The 19,118-nt window shown below is 38.4% G+C and overlaps 1 protein-coding gene across 24 annotated transcripts in view; it reads right to left on the minus strand.

Annotated features, from left to right (window-relative positions):
• ADD3 (adducin 3) overlaps nucleotides 1-19,118 on the minus strand; it is a 105,707-nt gene that overhangs the window by 57,612 nt on the left and 28,977 nt on the right. For 9 of the 24 annotated variants that reach the window (XM_088670630.1, XM_035134156.3, XM_088670633.1 and 6 more), the window contains exon 2: nucleotides 7,888-7,925. The gene's annotated coding sequence lies outside the window, so the exon portion shown is untranslated. Of the gene's footprint in view, nucleotides 1-1,479; nucleotides 1,505-1,619; nucleotides 1,682-7,887; nucleotides 7,926-14,542; nucleotides 14,610-19,118 lie in introns of those variants that run through there. The other 15 variants (XM_088670635.1, XM_035134161.3, XM_088670634.1 and 12 more) reach the window with 4 other exon arrangements.

A 19,118-nucleotide genomic window follows, 5' to 3' on the forward strand; every position in this document is an offset into this window, starting at 1 on the left:
CTTCTGATCGGCAAGCCCTAGGCTCTGTGGTTTAACCCACAGCGCCACCCGCGTCCCTATTCAAAAGTAGTACAAGGCTATTATTCCTAAACAGTCACCCACTCATTACACTAACCTGGAATCACTGAGATCTTTAGTTAAGCCTATATTTATTGCCATAAAAACACTCAAAATACGTAATGCCATTCTTTTACAACATGTAACTCCTTCATCTAACATTGACCCTTTTTTCAGTGACCACAAGGTTATTACAAGCAATGCGCACATGCCTATACATAAGCTGCAAATGCAAATGGAATGTTTGCTCTCCTATTAAAAATGGTAACGGGCAAGGGCACACAATTTTGGGGAAAAGGAAATAATAAGGAAGTGACAAGTCCTGCCATTTTTGACAGCTAGTCAAAATATGTTTGTAAAGGCAAATGAACTGACCTATACTGGATCAGAAGCACTGTTCCCCAAAATGGTTGTTTATTCATTTGATTAAATTTATGAATCACTTTCAATAAAATATCTCAAAGAGATTTCACAATAAAAATGTCAACAATTAAAACAATTACATGTGCAAAAGCAATAAAAAATAATTCCATATATAAAACACTTAAGAGGTGCACCCAAGGTTTCACTATCAATTCACCTTAATATATTTCCAAACTCTGATATAGATAGCATAAAACCAGAACAGAAAGGAAATGGGATGAAAAAAATTACAACTTTTCAGAGGAAAACCTCAGTAACTGTGAGGCATCCAGCGGTGACTAAATAAAAAAAATAAAGCTTACAAAAATGACATCAGTTTCAGCTGGCATGCCAATATACTACACTAGCACAAATAATAAAGTTCTTAATAACATATCATATTTTTAAAGCCAGTTTTTGGCCACATGCATATTTCAAATCCTCATGTTATTAAAAATGCACAATGAGGTTGATAAAATTGCTTGAGAATATATTTATACAGTCTCTTTTCGGAATATGTTTGCAATAGATGTTGTCAAGATTATCAAATGTTCAAGTATATCAAAATGGTGCAAAGGACAAACATGACATCTATTGATGATTTACAACTCTGCTGGTTAAAAAGTGAAGGTTTGTGGGATAAACGTTTGTTTCCCAACAGTTACTTTTCATTTCCAACGTTCCAACAAGTTTATAAAAGCAAGTTTGTCTGAGTTGGTTACTTCTAAGATAGCAAAACAGGAGGGAAGAAGTTAGAATTAAGTGCTGCAACATTAGAGTGAATAGTTTCTTAGAACACTTTATTCTGGTTTATTTCAAACCCAGTTTGAGAATTCTTGTATGACAGCAAAATATAATATGCTTTAATTCCCCTCCCCCCCCCACTTGCAAAACTAAAGTAAGCTTTCGTGAAATGGTTCAGGAAAAAAACATGTCTCAGAAACTAAACATGCAATTCTCTTAAACCTGAACCACCCTACAACTGAATGTGCAAGGAAAAGAACAGATTGTGATGCTTACCTTAAATGAGGCCCCTAGAACTGAACTGGAAAACACCATCCATGTTGGGGGAGAGAGGAGAAAAACAGTAACATTTCAACTCCCACCAGAACTCACTCCTGCATAATTTCTTTTAAAAGTCATAGCCAAGTTTTTCTTACCCATAAGTGCAATCAAAAACTTTACATTAACCTTCTCCTTTTTGTGTTGTATGAAACCACTTTATCTCATAGCCCAGGAATCTGACAGGGAAAGCGATATGGAAATTTATCTGCTGCCAGAAAACGGCCTTCATGCTTGCGTATGGTACTGGGAAGAGGAGGGAACGTTGGGCAGATAAGGAAGAGCATTTTAACACTCTGCTGACGCTGTAAGTAAAATAACAGCTACTTGATATATTTTAAAACACAAGATTTGTTTTCAAAAGGTATTCCTTAAGATACTTTCTAGGCAAATTCATTAATCTGCCCAGAAAATATAGGAAACTCCTTATTTAGATACTTGTGAGGTAATAAGATTGTACAAAGTTGTGTGGAGTTAAGAGTTAAGAGTCAACTCGGCATATTTGTCATCAAACAAATGTAGATTAACCTAATTAGCCTATTAAATTTTGCAGGCTGGCTCTGTAGTAAGCCTCATGGACAGGGATGTTCACAATTTGAATCTGTGTCAAAAAGTTCACATTCTGGTGCAAGAAAACCAAAATGTGACACTAAAGTTATGCAAACACAGTTGAGGGCAGTGGCTATGTATTTCCTTATTTTAGTCCCACCTTGCATTATGTAGTCCTATACGACTTCCTTAAAAGATAGGTTTAAACTATGTTAGTAAAAAATGAAATACAGTGGATGCTCGGGTTGCGAACGTGATCCATGCGGGAGGCACGCAACCCGCAACGCTGTGTCTGCACATGCGCAAAGCGTTATTTAGCACTTCTGTGCATGCACTGAAACCCGGAAGTAACCCGTTCGGATTCTTCCAGCTTCTGTGCGGGGTGCAACCTGAAAAGACACAACCTGAAGCGTCTGTAACCCGAGGTATGACTGTTCAAAAGACTTTTGGAATAATGAACAGAGATTGTATATAGGTTGAGACAAGAACAAACCTATCTTCACAGAAGGGTCCTCATAGTGTTAACTCTGCCAATGTTCTTGTTCAGCTGACTTGAGTTAGCTTTTCTATGCTAACTGAAAATGGCAAATCCTCATTTTACTGGTATTAGGATTTATATGGATTTTTAGCCTCCCCCATTATAAAAGCTCAGGACAGATTTGAAAACAAATACCTTCTCCAACAGAATGGATTAAAAGCAGACAACTGAACTGAAGTTTGATATACTAAGGGATTCTGCTGTGAGTATTTCTCTCTATATATTCCGTTATAATTGCCTACCTATTATTTTGTAGAATTGAACAAGTATTTTAAGGGTGCAGAAGCAAGCGCACAGCAGGTGAACCCAAGTTAAAACCAACATTTTGTAAACTCCCAAACAGCTTCTTGGCAGTTGTTTCAATGAGCTCCAAAATGCAACCTAATAAAATTATTACTACTACTATTATTACTGCTTAACAGGAGGTAGAGGGGCTGCACTGCACTAACGTTCCCCCTCTACCTCCTGGTTTGCTGCAGCAGCAAGAACAACAACAGTATGTGAGCACTGATAAGCACTGCTGGCTTTCATAATTTCCAAAACTTTAATTTAATTTGTTGAGATGGGGTGTTAAGGTCATTACTGTACAGGATACAAGTAAACACTATTTTAATCTACAAATGCCATGATTTCACACTCCTTCTTAAGTTAATTTTTAACTGAAAACTACCACGTTGCTTGAAGATAATATTCACATATTGTTTGCACTAGCATCTGGGCAGCATTCCAATTCATCATTTTAGTAAAAACTATAGTTTGATACATTAGCACAATCAGCAATGAAGAGTGGCTGGGAAAGAGAGAGAAGAGACACAAAGCCATTTCCTTGCACAGTTGTGAACACTCAGGCAAAAGAGGGACTATCTTACTAAAGCATTTCCTGTGATCAACAGGAAAAAGAAGCTACAGTAAAAAAAGAAGCTACAGTGAAAACAGCACTTCTTTCCTTTCCAGAGTAGATAACACCATTAGCACATCCTGTTTTTACTGTGGGATCTGAACTAAAGTAAAGCAAATCACAGGAATCATACATAACTGTAGCAAATATACAGCAAGCAGACCTTGGGACAGTATGATACTATACTTAAGAATGTTGGACTAGTACTGGGGAGATTTGGGTTCTGATCCCTATTCTGTCATGATGATCCCTGGGTGCTCTTGGAACAGTCACTATATCATAGGATTGTTATGAGAACAAACAGGCAGAGCACAACATATGTTGCTTTGAGATTGCTGGTGGGAGAGTAGGATATCAAAGCAAACCAACAATATAGGAGAAAAAAATACCATTACTATTCACAAGTACAGTAATAATTCAAGATCCCACACATCGCAGAATCAGTTCTAAAAATCTCTAATGTATATCTGTCAAGAGAGGGCCATAAGATTTCTGACTGGGATTTGATGAAAGATTTAGAAGACTCAAAAGAAGACAACCCAGACACCCAATTAGAAAAAAAGTATCCAATGGAAAACAGAACTTATCTAAAGGTTCTTTCACTTCACTTGAAGGTACTTAAGTTCTACCTCTTCATCATAAACCAAGTTCCACATACAACAGATTCTGATTCCCAGATCTCTTTAAGATAGCACATCACAATTTTGAGTACTTTAACACACAGTACTGTATCCCAACTTTTTGTCTAAATGTTCAGCAATGTCCTTTGCAGTTCTGATAAAATTTACCTAAGATAAGAATGAAGAACAAAATGTTGGATTTCGTCTTCTATGAGCCCTAGCCAAGATGGGCAATGGTCAGGGATAATGACAGCTGGTCCAACAATATCTGGAGAGCCAGAATCCTCATCCCCTGCTTAAGAGGACCAGTAATTCTAGCTTTAAGATAGCATTAATACTTCAACCTGATTCCATTATGTTCCTTTCTGGATGTTCCAAAAAGTACCATTAACATCCCTGTGTATCCAAATTGTTGATTTATTTAGGCCTCGTTCCTGCTCCTGCTCCTCCTCTTCCTCATACTCCTCTTGCCCCTGCTAATCCCCTTCCACTTTTCTCACTTACTTTTTGTTTTGCTTTAACAATGCCTTAGTGGTGGCAGCACTGGTGGTCTCTCTCTTTCCCCTCCCTACCCTGGTCAGAGGAAATGCCAAGTGGATTGTCCCCCAGAGCCCAGTATTCTGAACATTGGCCAGGAACCCCTGTGCTGCCACCACTTTGCTGTAGGGGCTGGACATTCTGAGTTTAAAAACAGAGCTAGGCAAGGAAGAGGAGAAGGGGGAAGAGCCCACTGGAGCCTCACTGGGTGGGTGGCCTGCAAGCAAGCAAGCAAGCAAGCAGAGCCCAGAGGACACCAATTCACTGCCCACGCATCCAGAGACAATTGTCTAAGCTTGGCTCATGGAAGTGCTGGCCCTGTGTTTATTTATTCATGCTAAGTGTTTATATTCCCACGCTAACAAAAATTCACAGGGCAGCTTGCAATTCAAAATACCATACAATTTAACAGACATACATCAAACAAAACCAATATTAACATGCAATAGCAGCATACAATTATTTGGCAGAGATTTAAAAACTAGATTGGAGTTTAACAGATTTAAAAGCAGGAGAGAAATAAAATGATTTCTGCCTTGTGCCAAAATGATATCAAGTTCAAGCTACTCTGGGGACATGGTTTTAAAGATGCAGGGGGCACCACTTCGAAAGTCCTCTGTGATAATGTTTTGCTACATCTCACCTGTGGTGGCATCAGAGAAGGATTTAAGATGGTGGTCTTATTGGATAGGCATAAATGGAGACAAGTGATATCTAAACTATGGACAGCACACAGACCAGGGGCTCCAAATCATTTTCCTAGTTGCCACTTCACATATTACACATTTCTAAAACAGACCTCAAAGATTCTAAAACAGACCCTGTGTTCATACTGTAAAAGACACATGCACAAATGCACCAGTGACACATAAGGATGTTCACACAGGATACGTGCTGTTTCCTACACAGGCAATTGTGTTGAAAATGTGTTGTGCTCAATTACAGAATTTTATTTTTGTTCAGAAGCTAAGTGTTCCAACTTCTGATCTAAAGTGAAAGCTTACTAGATACCTGGGTTTTACTGCCCTTAATCTTTGCTGTGATTTTTTTGCTAACAAGCTCAACCAAGGTTGTGGAAACCAAATGACAAATCCTGACTCAACATTCGAGGAACATTAATTCAAACAAATCTCCCTGGATAATTGTCTGTAGTCATACATGTGGGGGATAGTTCTTAGATTGCCTCCTCCCACACTGGCTTCAGAAAAATTGACAGGCAAAAGAAAGTAACCATTTGCCATTTGGAGACAGTTGTGTGTTATCAGTTTCAGCTCTAGGGTGACAATTCCCATCGGATTCCTCTTCCTTTGGGATATGGGAAATTCGCCTTTGAAATCTTTTTAGGGAATGAGCCATGACAGCTGGAGAGAAAGTGTCATGGACAATTGACAAACTGCTGCATAGCTGGGACAAGTCATATTCACAAACGTATTTTACCCAGGTGAATTGGAGAGTTCTACAAATAGTAAATTGGACTGAATTCAGTCTACACTCAGCCTCTGACAGATTACCCGAGAGGGAAAGTAATCCTCAAGTAGGTTGTTCACGCTTTGACTAGGGCAAAGTGAAGGTCATGCAGAAACAAATGAGGTAATTTATGTAAGAAAGAGAATAATTCCCACCCACCCCCAATAATCAGGTAGGGTATACCAGACGTGCTTTTCTGGCAAATCATCAGCTAAAATTTGACAACAGAAAACAACCTATGCAGTTCACTGAAATTCATACAGCACCACCCCAGCCATTGGTTCAGCTGCTTATGCATTATAAACTGTTTTATTAACTGCTCAGAAGTTTTAAAAATTGCAGACATACAACGCCTAATGACAGGTGGTTAGTAGAAAGGGGTGTAGAGAAGAGGCAGCAGTATCAACCGTTAGTTATCTGTTCTACAGAGTTACTGTGCTTGGGTAAATAGACAAGAGATAAATAAAGTAAAGCAAAAATAAAAAATAGCAGCAATGTCAACTCTGTTAACAATATCCATATGGGATGGGAAAAGCACTGGAGCTAGATGGACTTACTGCAATTTATTATAAAAAGTTTAAGGATGCACTTATAGGACCACTTAAGGACACCATTAACAGAATTCTGGGGATGGGAGTAGTCCCAGCTTCATGGAAAGACACATTCATTACTCTGATCCCTAAACAAGGCAGTGACTTAACAAAGACTAAAAATTACAGACCTATTTCATTATTGAACTGTGACTATAAACTATTTGCTACAATCCTGGCTATTACACTGAAAATGACACTGACTAAGTCAGTCCACGAACACCAGGCCGGGTTTTTACCAGGCCGACAAATGAAAGTCAATGTAAGAAATGTAATCAATTTAATAAAGTACCTGGAAGTAAGAAACAGGCCGTGTTAATCTTTCTACATGCAGAGAAAGCTTTTGACAATAGTTCATAATCATTTATGATTAAGGTTGTAGAGAAAATGGAAATAGGTACATCTTTCCTAGCAGGAGTTAAAGCAATCTATACTGATCAATCTGCAAATATATTGGTAAACACTATTCTTTCAGACAAATGCCAAGTAGAAAAAGGAATGAGACAAGGCTGTCCCCTATCTCCACTGTTTATTATGAGTCTGAAATATTGCATCCGAATATAAGGTGAAATAGGGAAATTAAAGGTATTGAGGTGGGATGTAGAATCTATAAATTAAGGGCATTTGCTGAAGATGTGTTGTTGACCTTAGAACAACTTTGGAGAGTGTTCCCAAAGCATTAGAAAAATTAAAAGCTTTGGAGAAGAGCAATACTGTGAGAGTAAGAAGAACATATATTTAAAGAAGAGTGGAAAACATTTATTGTTTATATGGAAAATAACTGTACACAGCTGAAAACGCTAGCAGCATTAAGATAAATTAAACAGTGTAAATAATATTTGATTGATGTAAAAGTGGAAAACTGATTTGAATGGTTATATTAAAATATGCAGGAATGTATGATATGCAAAATGAACCATGGAAGGAGAAGAATGGAAGTACTGGATATTTTAAAGTTTGCAAAATGTTTTTTTGAAATGTAAAATTGAAAACTTAATAAATTATGTGGAAAAACTCACCAATATCCATGTATTGGTGTTAAAATTCACCAATAATTTTCAGAAGTACTATCAATCTTTGTTAATGGTACAATCTTATTCCTAATCATCCAGCAAAAAAATAATATTCATTTTTTACTAATATTTTCCACAAAATCACATTTGTTACCTGGATGTTATTTTCACAGTTCTCCTCTCCCTTCTGACCTGCAAACAAAAATAAAGCAAAGCATGTCAGCTCCAGACAGAACTTGCAGATTGTAAATTTCAGTATAATTTTACATGACCAAATAAAGGTAAAGGGACCCCTGACTGTTAGGTCCAGTTGTGGACGACTCTGGGGTTGTGGCGCTCATCTCGCTTTACTGGCCGAGGGAGCTGGCGTACAGCTTCCAGGTCATGTGGCCAGCATGACTAAGCCGCTTCTGGCGAACCAGAGCAGCACGCAGAAATGCCGTTTACCTTCCCGCTGTAGCCATACCTATTTATCTACTTGCACTTTGTGCTTTCGAACTGCTAGGTTGGCAGGAACATGACCAAATACAGCCACTCAAAAACACTGTATTGTTGATTTATTTTTTAAAAAATAAATCAACATTACCAGGTGTTCAGGAAAGTGAACTCAACTCTTCTGGTTCCTCAAAATTGGCTGCAATAGGGATGGACAACTGAAATCAAAAGGACTTCAGTGTGTTTAATGATATAATGGATTCTAGCCAATGTTTATATGAAGTTTGCTCTTTACGAATCTTTGATTACAAATCAAAATTGCTCTTAGAAAGTAAGGTTAGATAGTGCCTAACTGGACATTCAAAAAGCACCGTAAAATCAGTTTGTCATCGAGTTCTAATTGCCAAGACTTCTCAAATCAAATTAGCAGGACACCAAGACAGTAATCTCCTCTCCTCCTGAAGTTTTTCATATACTGCAAAGAACCCTGAGGAGGAAACAGTCGAATCTCTCACCATTCTGACTGCAAAAGGCAGAAGCAGCACAACAGGTTTGTACGGTTTCTGCAAATGGCCTGTCCAAAGAGAAGCAAAGTCCAACCCCTCCCATTCATTTTATAGCACATGCAGAGAACAGTACATTTGCAGGCTTTGTCCTGGTGGCCGCCATTTACCCCCACAAAATATTCTGGCCATAGCATTCATTCTGACACATTCTGTGGGAAATTATGTCCACCCCCACTTGCAGTCCTCCCCGCTCCCGTCACAGAACAATACAATGTAGAGGGAAATAGCAATCACCATGAAGCAACCCAAAAGAAAACCACCTGTACAGATTTAAGCTTTAAAAATAAAAATGACATTGGGTGGGATCCAACTAATGAGTCCTGTCAGTGGATGCCCACACAATAATAATAATAATAATAATTTATTATTTATACCCCGCCCATCTGGCCGGGTTCCCCCAGCCACTCTGGGCGGCTTCCAACAAAACAGTAAAATACAGAGATCCTTCAAACATTAAAAGCTTCCCTAAACAGGGCTGCCTTGAGATGCCTTCTAAAGGTCTGGTAATTGTTGTTCTCTTTGACCTCTAGTGGGAGGGCATTCCACAGGGTGGGTGCCACTACCGAGAAGGCCCTCTGCCTGGTTCCCTGTAACTTGGCTTCTCGTAGCGAGGGAACCGCCAGAAGGCCCTCGGCGCTGGACCTCAGCAACGACTTGCACAAAAGGGCATTCCTCTGCATTCCCTTGAAATTGGCGGTGGGGCTGGTTTCAGGAAACTCCCCAGAACAGTACACAAGAGGAGGGGGGAATCAAGCTGTCAGTGGTCTGAGTGAAATGCTTGCTCTGATGGAACACTTGACATAGTGTGACGTTGAATTTCTTTCACTACAACAGAATGCATGCACCAATTTTTGAAGACTTGTGTGCCTCACAATTATCCAGAAATACCAAAATTTGCTGCCAGAGAATGGTACGGGAAATCTGGACACTATTTTTGATTCATTTTTTCTTAACACCTTTATCAGGAAAAGAACAGCAAAAATTGTGTGGCGTCGCTGTGGAAGGGAGAAGTCTTTCCATCTCCTAATCCCATTATGGAATGAGAATACAAACCATAATTTGCTGTCTCAGTCTTACTGCTGTTTTGCAATATCAGACTGTTGGAAAGCTCTTCCTGATATTTAGTCAGAATCCCCTTCCTTGTAATGTGTGCTTGCTCTGCAAGCAACAACCATTTAGAATGGTTGCTTTCATATCTTCTCTCAGTCTCCTCTTTACCAGGCAAAACATACTCAATTCCCTCAACAGTTCCCCATAAGACTTGGTTTCCAGACCCTTTATCACAGGGGTAGGCAACCTAAGGCCCGTGGGCCGGATGTGGCCCAATCACCTTCTAAATCCAGCCCGTGCACGGTCCGGGAATCAAGTGTGTTTTTCCATGAGTAGAATGTGTGCTTTTATTTGAAATGCATCTCTGGGTTATTTGTGGGGCATAGGAATTCGTTCATTTTTTTCCTTCAAAATATAGTCTGGCCTGAGCCATGGAGGGACAGTGGACCAGCCACTGCTGAAAAAGGTTGCTGACCCCTGCTTTATCATCTTGGTCACCCTCCTCTGCACACATTCCAGCTTTCAATATGCTTCTTAAATTGTGGTTCCCCGAACTGGACACAGTGTTCTCACTATCTCTAACATACAAAAGTAACCATGTATCAAAGGATTTACAGTACAGTACTGTACATTCAAAGTTGCATTGCATGCTTTTTTCTGAAGTAAAAAAATATTCTCTCACAGTTATTAGCTTATAATGTTTGATGAAATTAAGGGAAGCATCTCTGGTACAATTCATGACCTTGGGTTATAAAAATAAAGATAAAACTAGAATATGTTAACAAAGCTTGAGGTTGCATACTAATGGCTTAGAAACCAGATTTCTGTGTTTTTTACTTCACTTCCAACTCCCACCTCCAAGGCATCAAAGGATTTAGAAAAGAGATCCTTAGGGAAATAATTGGGAATTTTTATAGCATGATATTTCCTTATACCACAGGCCACAGGAATGCAAACAGCTTTACCAAGCAGTGATTTCCTCATTGGAAACAACTGACAATAACTCAACAATTCTTCCATCCCTAAATATTGCCAAAGCCTTAAGCACATACCGTAGAATGCTAGAAGGATAAAATAATTTTACAAAAATTCTCAACAGCCAGACAAGTCTCAAGCATTTTGATGGCAATGGAAAGTTAACACAGGAGAGACTTGCATGATAATTCTTATGACACATTTTCACTTAAAAAACAAAGCTTTTCTTGTAGTAATTTATCAGTTACATGGGCCACAGCTACATTTCCTTGCTTCAGTCCAAACAATTCTGTCTTAGCTCACATACAGGATACTAGTGGGGAGCGTCCAGTGCTTACTTTTTAGTAAATAATAATAATAATAATAATAATAATAATAATAATAATAATAATAATAATAATAATGGGTTTTCTTAATGGATAGTTTTGTGACTTTGGACCCAACACATCAAAAATTGTATGAAGTCATACCAAAGTCATGTTTCAGTTCGTTATCTTTATTCAAAATGGCATATGGTGTCCAAACATTGACCCCCCCCCCATCCCAACCTCAGGAACCATTGTGCCTGAAAATGGCACCCAGGTTCCAAATGGCAACAAAGTCTGCCACCCTACTCAGGAACCCTCGTGCCAAGTTTCACAACAATATCTTGATAGGCGTTCAAATATTTAGAAAACAAACAGGCAGACAATCCACTTTCCAAAATATATAGTTGAAGAGAACATGCAACCAACTCAACTGAAGTCAACAGAATATTCCCATTTAGTAGAGCAAGTGGCTTGCTCTAGGACTTGCTCTAGCTTTTGAGTGCTTGCTCTATATCCATGCAAGCAAAAACACTAGCAAAGACAGATCAAGCTTGGCACCGACTAGATATTAATGCTTGCTAACACATTTTCCTTGCTCTGCCATTAGCCCGCCCCCCCCTTGTGGCTCTTGTTTTTTAGACTGTTAGTCTACGCAGAGTCTAGGACACTTTGACATGTGTACAGCACATGGTTAATGTAAATGTTCTAGAAATCAAGTAACCATGCAACTCCTTCTGCCGTCTTTAGGGTATCAGGTCAGGAAAAAAAGAAGAAAATTGCTGGACAGCTGCAGTATGTGTCCTGAGCAACTTAAGACCCTTTCTATTGATTAACTGATCTATGACACAGCTTAAAAAGGCATTGCTGCTTTTGTTCCAGGTCACCAAGGTGCTAGAAATGAATATGTTACTGTATACCATATACACTCAAGTATAAGCCTACTTTTTCAGCACAAAAATGTGATGAAAAAGCCGCCCTTGGCTTATATTCAGGGGGGGGGCAGAGAAAGGCACAGGACCGGTGGTTCGGAGAAGCGCTCCGCTGAGACTCTCCGAACCCCCGTCCTATGCCTGCTCTGTGCAAGGTGGCGGGGAGGGAGAAGTGGCGAGGAAGGGATTCTTCCTCACCGTTTCTTCCCCACCCCGCCGCCGACAGCTGGGAAAGGCATAGGATGGTATTTATTTTTATTTTTGAAATTTACCAGTAGCTGCTGCATTTCCCACCCTCGGCTTATACTCGAGTCAATAAGTTTTCCCAGTTTTTTTGAGGTAAAATTAGGTGCCTCGGCTTATATTCAGGTCGGCTTATACTCGAGTATATACGGTGGTTTTGGGGCATTCCTATCTTCAAATCTCCAGTAATTACTAGTTTAATACTATTCTGTATTATATCTGTAATGCCTAATAAAGGTTTGGTGAAAGAAAGACTATTTCAAAGTAATATATTCCATCCAGTCATCATTCATCCAGTTTGCCTTCTCATAAGGGGGTCTACATATTCAAAGAAGCAAACACCTTAAATTTCAACTGGATAAAATATTCCAATGACAAAAAGCCCCAACATGAAACTTAAGCACACTATTGATGTATATTTAGGAACTAAGCCAAATGCATAATTTTAATTTGGAATCAGAATATGAGGATATAATGTTTAAAAAGACTCCACCAAATCATTACCACATTCCATGGAATTTGAATTGTTTCAAACATTTAAAAACCTGTCCAAGTTTTAATTTTTTAAAACCATTTCACATATAGAAAGTTTTTTAAGAGGCAAGAGCAGGAAGAACTTTCTGACAGTAAGAGGTGTTCAACAGTGGAATGGGCTCCCTCGGAAGGTTGTGGGGTCTCATTCCTTGAGGGTTTTAAAGCAGAGGTTGGATGGCCATCTGTCCTGGATGTTTCAGTTGAGAATCCTGCACCACAGGGGGTTGGACTAGATGACCCTTGGGGCCCCTTCCAACTCTACAAGTGTATGAAGTGGTGTGTTTTTTAACTGCATCTGTTTTCTGGAAGTGGATAGAGGAATAAGGAAGTGGGAAACTTAAAATCACCTCCAGTCACAATAAAGGTAAAATAAAACAGGAAAACATAGTGTGTGGGGCGGGAATCAACAATCAGGTTTAACGTATTTCTACTTTATCATATCTTTATCATATCTACAACAAAACAAAACAAAGGTGGAACATCTGCATTTTTATATTGTGATTTTATAACAATATTGCAAATTCAATTGTTGTAAGCTGCCTTTAGTGATGAGCACACATTAGTTGTACGATGTACAACACTTGGGAATCCATCACAATGAAGTGTGCCTTAGTGTTTTTTAATAGTAATTTTAATATACATTAAATAAATGTTTTGTGTTTTCTTTTCCAGAGTCCTTCAGCTTATGTCAGTATTAAACATTTATTCTATTATGTGCCATGATCAACAAAAATATTGTATAGCCTTTATTCTACCTAAACTGTGTAGAGCAATCCTATGCATGTCTACTGAGAACCAAGTTCACTGAGGCTTACTTTCAGGATAAGTGAGCTCACCATCATAAATCTGACTGACTCAACACACCCAGTTACATTTTCCTTGCTGTTGTGAATAGAAAAGAAAGCATAATCCTATAGCTTGCACCTGCTGAGCCTCTCACCATCCAGCAATCTGGCACCAGAAGATGACAGCAGTAGTCCTGTGACTTCTATACCTATAGCAAATTTACATCTTCTGGCTGCAGCACCAGCTACAAAACAGAGACAGGGCCACTGCTACAACTTTTCTAACTGTTGTATGTTTTTATTGAGGGAGGGGAGATGTGTCTGGGAGGAGAGGAGCTGGAGAGAGTGGGGGGAGGCAATTGCAGTATGGTGGGGTAAGCCAGGTAAAGAGCACATGGCACAGACAGTGACTGCCATGTGCCAGTCCCTCCTCCAACCTGGGAAACTGTGGTTATTCCATCAGTCATGCCCTCAGATCTGTGGCTGCTGTAAATTCTCCTCAACCTCTTGGCGGCTTTCAATACCATCAACCATGGTATCCATCTGGGGAGGCTTGCCTGGCACATTTGTTGCATATCTTTAGGCGCTGGGTAAAAACATTACTCTTCTCCCTCGCCTTCGGCTAATTAAATAATCTATGTCCTTTTAAACTGGGGGATGGGTATTGTTTTGTTTGTTATTATGGTATTTTTGTGTTTTTATATTGTAAACTCCCCTGTGATCTTCGGATGAAGGGCAATATAGAAATTTTATAAAAGTTTCCATTCCTTTCTTAGAAGTTTGCCTAATTAAGGGCTAAGATTTTGGCAGTTAGACAGACAAATGTTTGAGATTATAGGAGGATTTTATAACAGATTTTAAGATTAGTTTAAGATAATTCTTTAGCTGCTTACTCTAAACTTTTGGAATCAACTATACTTTTTTTATAACAAACTGCAGAGTTATTTCATTTCAGACCTAATACTCAGAGTTAACTCTACTTGCCTTAACAGCTGTCAAGTTCTTTCCAAGTGTTTAGTCAAAAAGTGAAGCTGATTGGAATTGCTTCTAACTGTAAAAAAAAAAAATATTTTGGTTTCAAAAGGCACACTTGTTCCTTGTCAAACATATCTACCTGGAACCAAAAGACCTATTACCTTTTCTTTGAGAGACAGATTTCTGTGTTTTATCTTCTTAATTTCAAAAGTGGCTTGCTTGGTGCAGAACATGAGGCAAAAGTCTTACTGATAATTACATTTACCATCGCACATTCATTTTCCAAATTAGATTCCTTAAAATAATTAACAACCTACAGGTTATTATAGTATTGCTACGGCTACAAAAGCAAATATGTAGTCTGCTCATTAGTCATGACGATAAATGTATCAAATCATCACAAGTAGTGTTTGGTAATCAGCAGCCCACCTACAGCGTTTAAAGATGGGTGCTACACATTGCATTATGCAGTTCTACTAATTGTTTTGATTTATGTTCCATTTCCCCCCAGTAGTACTATATTGTCCAATCTCTTTTTCTCTATATACTATATCTGCACTACATTGTCAACATCCTGTGAACTTGGTAGACTAGATTGGCAGCAGATTGACTAGTAGATATGAAGCTCAAATAAAGGTGTGCATTGCTGCCGTGTGAGATTCACTGCATGAGGAGGTGAAGGAAGCAGAGCAAATGCTGGTGGTGCTTCTGTTTTAGCCAATTCCAGCTAGCACTCTGTTCTCTGCTCAGATTCAAACTGCAATTGTTTCTCAGCTCTCATACTAGCTGAAGGGTACTACCATCTAAAGATGAAAAAGATTTAGAACCAATAAGGACTACTGACTTAGAAAATCATTTTTGTCAAGCCATCCATTGCCAGATGATTTGTTCATTTACATTAACTTAGAAAAAACTAAGTAGATGTGACTACTACTAGTATTTTTACTGATATTTTAAACTAAATAATTGTTCAAACTTTTCTGTTGACATTTCATCTATTTCTGGGAATTCTTTCTTCCTTTTTGGAAAAACTACCGGGTACCAATTATAAAATAGATGGGGCTGAGGCAAGAAAGTAGTAGTCTTATACAGAATCTATCTTATAGATGAATTTTTAAAATGGTACGTTGCCTGTGGCTAATTTATCATCAGTTTCAGCCTCTTGTCCTAAACTGTTTGCATTTCTGGCAAGGTCCCTTGGGTCTGCACATGCAAACTATTTCTAGTACAGTTCTGCCCTATGCAAGATGAAAGCTGAATTGTGCTACACAGCTCAATAATTTATCAATGCTAAGAGCACATAGCACTAGTTGCCTCAAAAAAATGGCAGACTCAACTAATGTGTTTACCTGTTCCTGCCTGCAGTAGCCAATTAAAGACAGTGTATATAGTAGTATATATACACTATACACTCTATATATATAGTATATATGCACTATCTATCTATCTATCTATCTATCTATCTATCTATCTATCTATCTAGTGTATATATAGTTTATAGTATATAGTAAGGGTTTCAGAACATTGGAAAAGTTGTGTTAGATATGGCAGGAGAGGAGAGAACTCAACATGAAAGATATAAATAAAAGGAGGTGGGTAGCACAGTGATCTGCAACTTTTTCAACTGAAATAAAAATTCCTGGTCAAAAGCAACACAAATTTACAAAGCTATTCAGTTTTATTATCTTTCACAATTTTAAAAAACAGAAATTTTCAATTTTAACACAATATATACATCAAAAGAATGCAAAAAGAAAAGAACAAATTCTACACAAACTCAAGATACGTAGAGAATGTAAAGTACTGTAAAAGCAAGAAAAGAATCATGAGTTGTTCAAATGCTAATTAACCTGTGTAACAATTGTGTTTCAGGCGTGGGCGCGGGGTGGGATCCAGTTTTCAATCCAGACTCTCATCTTCAGGCTACACTTGGCTAATGAGAATTTCCCCCACTATACATTTTCTGTAGCAGAAGAGACATCCTTATCAGCTTGCAGCAACTTTTGCTCCTTTAATCTATCACTGGTCATTATTCACAAGTAGAGCCAAAAGTTCAGAAATTATCCTTCCCAGGAACTCCATTAGCTTCAAAATAGCATGGTTATAGAAGTTACATGCAAGTTTGTTCAGTGAGATAACTGCAAGCTGTTCACCTTTCCTTGAATGCAAAACAGACCTCTTCATCATTTTAAGTTAGCTGAGCCGGCATGAACAATAACTTGATTATGTAACTGAATATTCCATTCTTGCAACCACAAGCATTCTCCTGAGACATTCTGTAAGTTGTTAAAGTCACTGGACTTCTCGCCAAGCAATGGCAATTCTTACAGTTCATCGGCTCAACTTAATAAATATGACTTAGATGAGATTCATTTAACTCTTCCAGAAATTCTATTAAACTACATAAATTTGTAGAGAAAACAGGCTTTCCTTTAGTTAAATTGATGCACACCTTCCCAATCCAAAACAAAAATGTGCACCTGCAACTGATACAAGATCACTCTCAGGAAAACCAAAGGGAAAAATCTAATTCCCATTACAGGAGTCTTTGAACATCATTAGCAAGAGGTAGGAAGGGGGCAAATGTGAAAGTTCCTATATGGTGGAGGATGGGGACGGACAACCAAAGAGTTCCTACCGTGTTACTACGGTATTTCAAACAATGATTGGATAAAAACATTACAGAAGATGGGGCTGATACTGCTGTTCCTGCTGTTGTTTTTTAGAGGTAGAAGATAAAAAACTTTTTATATCTGACCCATATATACAGTGCTTTTTCTGGGGGGATGTAGGAGGACGCATACCCCTAAACATTTTGTGAATCTTTGTACTTTTGTCCATTTACTGTGTTTATTTCCCCCGATTTGAACCATAAAATGGTGGTTTTCATGAGTCAAAATGAGAGTACCCCTAAAGATTTTTTAAAGAAAAAAAGCACTGCATATATATAACAAGACATCAGAAAACAAAATTTTTGTCCTACAAAATTGGTGCAACTGCTTATGCTAATTCACCACCAAAACATTCTTCTGTCCTAAGTATGATATGTAATTTCTCAATTTTCAAGGGGTAGCTAACAAAGGTTCTATCTGTCTCCTCAAGAGATTTTTACCTATCATATTTTTGTTCTTTTTTCAAAAAAAAAATAGAATCTGAGGGTCCCACCCCCCAAAAAATGTTCCTATGCATGCCTTGCTGTGGTATCCAAAGTTTTTTATGGTTTTTCCAAGCTCCCCAGATTTGTGTGTTTATTTTTGCCATACTCATTGTTATATTTCATCCCACCCACCACTGAGGGTTCAACATGGGGCAATGTGGCTCTCAGATATAAAAAAAATTAACCATCCCTGTAGTAAACCAACCCATAAGGCTGTCCAAAGGAGGAGTAAACAGGCACCTTTACTATACTGTAACACAGCACAACAACACATCATAGAAAATAAATTCTTCTCGGTATTTATTGTTCTTTTATTTTAAGAGAAGGTAAGATGATCTGCTACATGACCATTAAATTCTACATTTTCAGTTTCTGGGATAGGCCTCTCAAGAAGGCAGGAATGCTGGGGCTCCAGTAACAACCAGCAGATATGCCAGACGTACAACAGCATATACATGTATATACTCTCTATATATGGGTCAGATATATACTCTGTGCTCAGAAGCAGAACCCAGCACAAACAGGGCAAAAGGGAAAGTGCTGGGGTCATGACAGGGAATTTAGCAGAACTGAATGGTGAAATAATAATCTCAGTTTGTTTCAGTGGAAGTAGTAATGGAAATGCAGTCTGAAGTGTTTTACAATGGTTTAAATAAAGCCTTTCTAAACAAAATAAAATGCATGGCTATTTCTACTCCAGATGAATTGCATTCCAAACCTAATTTCAAGTTTTGTATTTGCACACTAACCTCAGTGCTAACATTGTGTGGGTGGGATGAATCCTATTCATTCACACATTCCTAAGGAACCTGACAATGTTGGTGATAACATTCTATTTCCAGAAGAGTGGCTGAGAGAACAGATCAACAGTTCAAGACTAAGCCTAGTCGTGTGCAGCTATTTGCCAGGGCTTTTCTCAGGATACTATTCCATTTACAAAGCAGGATAGTTTGATAATGTGAATGCACATTCAAGCTGATGACCTCCAATAATCTATTTTTAGATATTAAATGTCCACTTGATTTCCAACAACTAAGCAGATTAGCATAACCGCGCAAATTTTCTTTTGCTACAGTACAATTTGACAAAAATGCCAAATAATACAGATCCTGGTCTTAATCTGAATGCAAATTAGAAAAATCTGTTCAAATAGGACAGCAATTTGTATATTATTATCTCTGCCTATGCTCAGGTGTGCAACATATATATTACAATTTTAAATATATGAAAAGGCTCATGTACATTATCTTATTATGGAGTTTACAATGACCCTGCAAGAAAGAGGTGGAGAACCTGTGGTCTTTCCAGATGTCGTTGGATTCCAACTCCTTCCCACCTTCTAAACAACAGCAACAATGAAAGCATGACCCGAAGGCATGGCCTCAGTACCCCCTTGCATCTGCACCCCATCACTTGTGCATTGTCTTA

This window comes from Zootoca vivipara, chromosome 5 (genome assembly GCF_965207765.1).
Source record: "Zootoca vivipara chromosome 5, rZooViv2.hap1.1, whole genome shotgun sequence".
NCBI classification, from domain to species: Eukaryota; Metazoa; Chordata; class Lepidosauria; order Squamata; family Lacertidae; genus Zootoca; species Zootoca vivipara.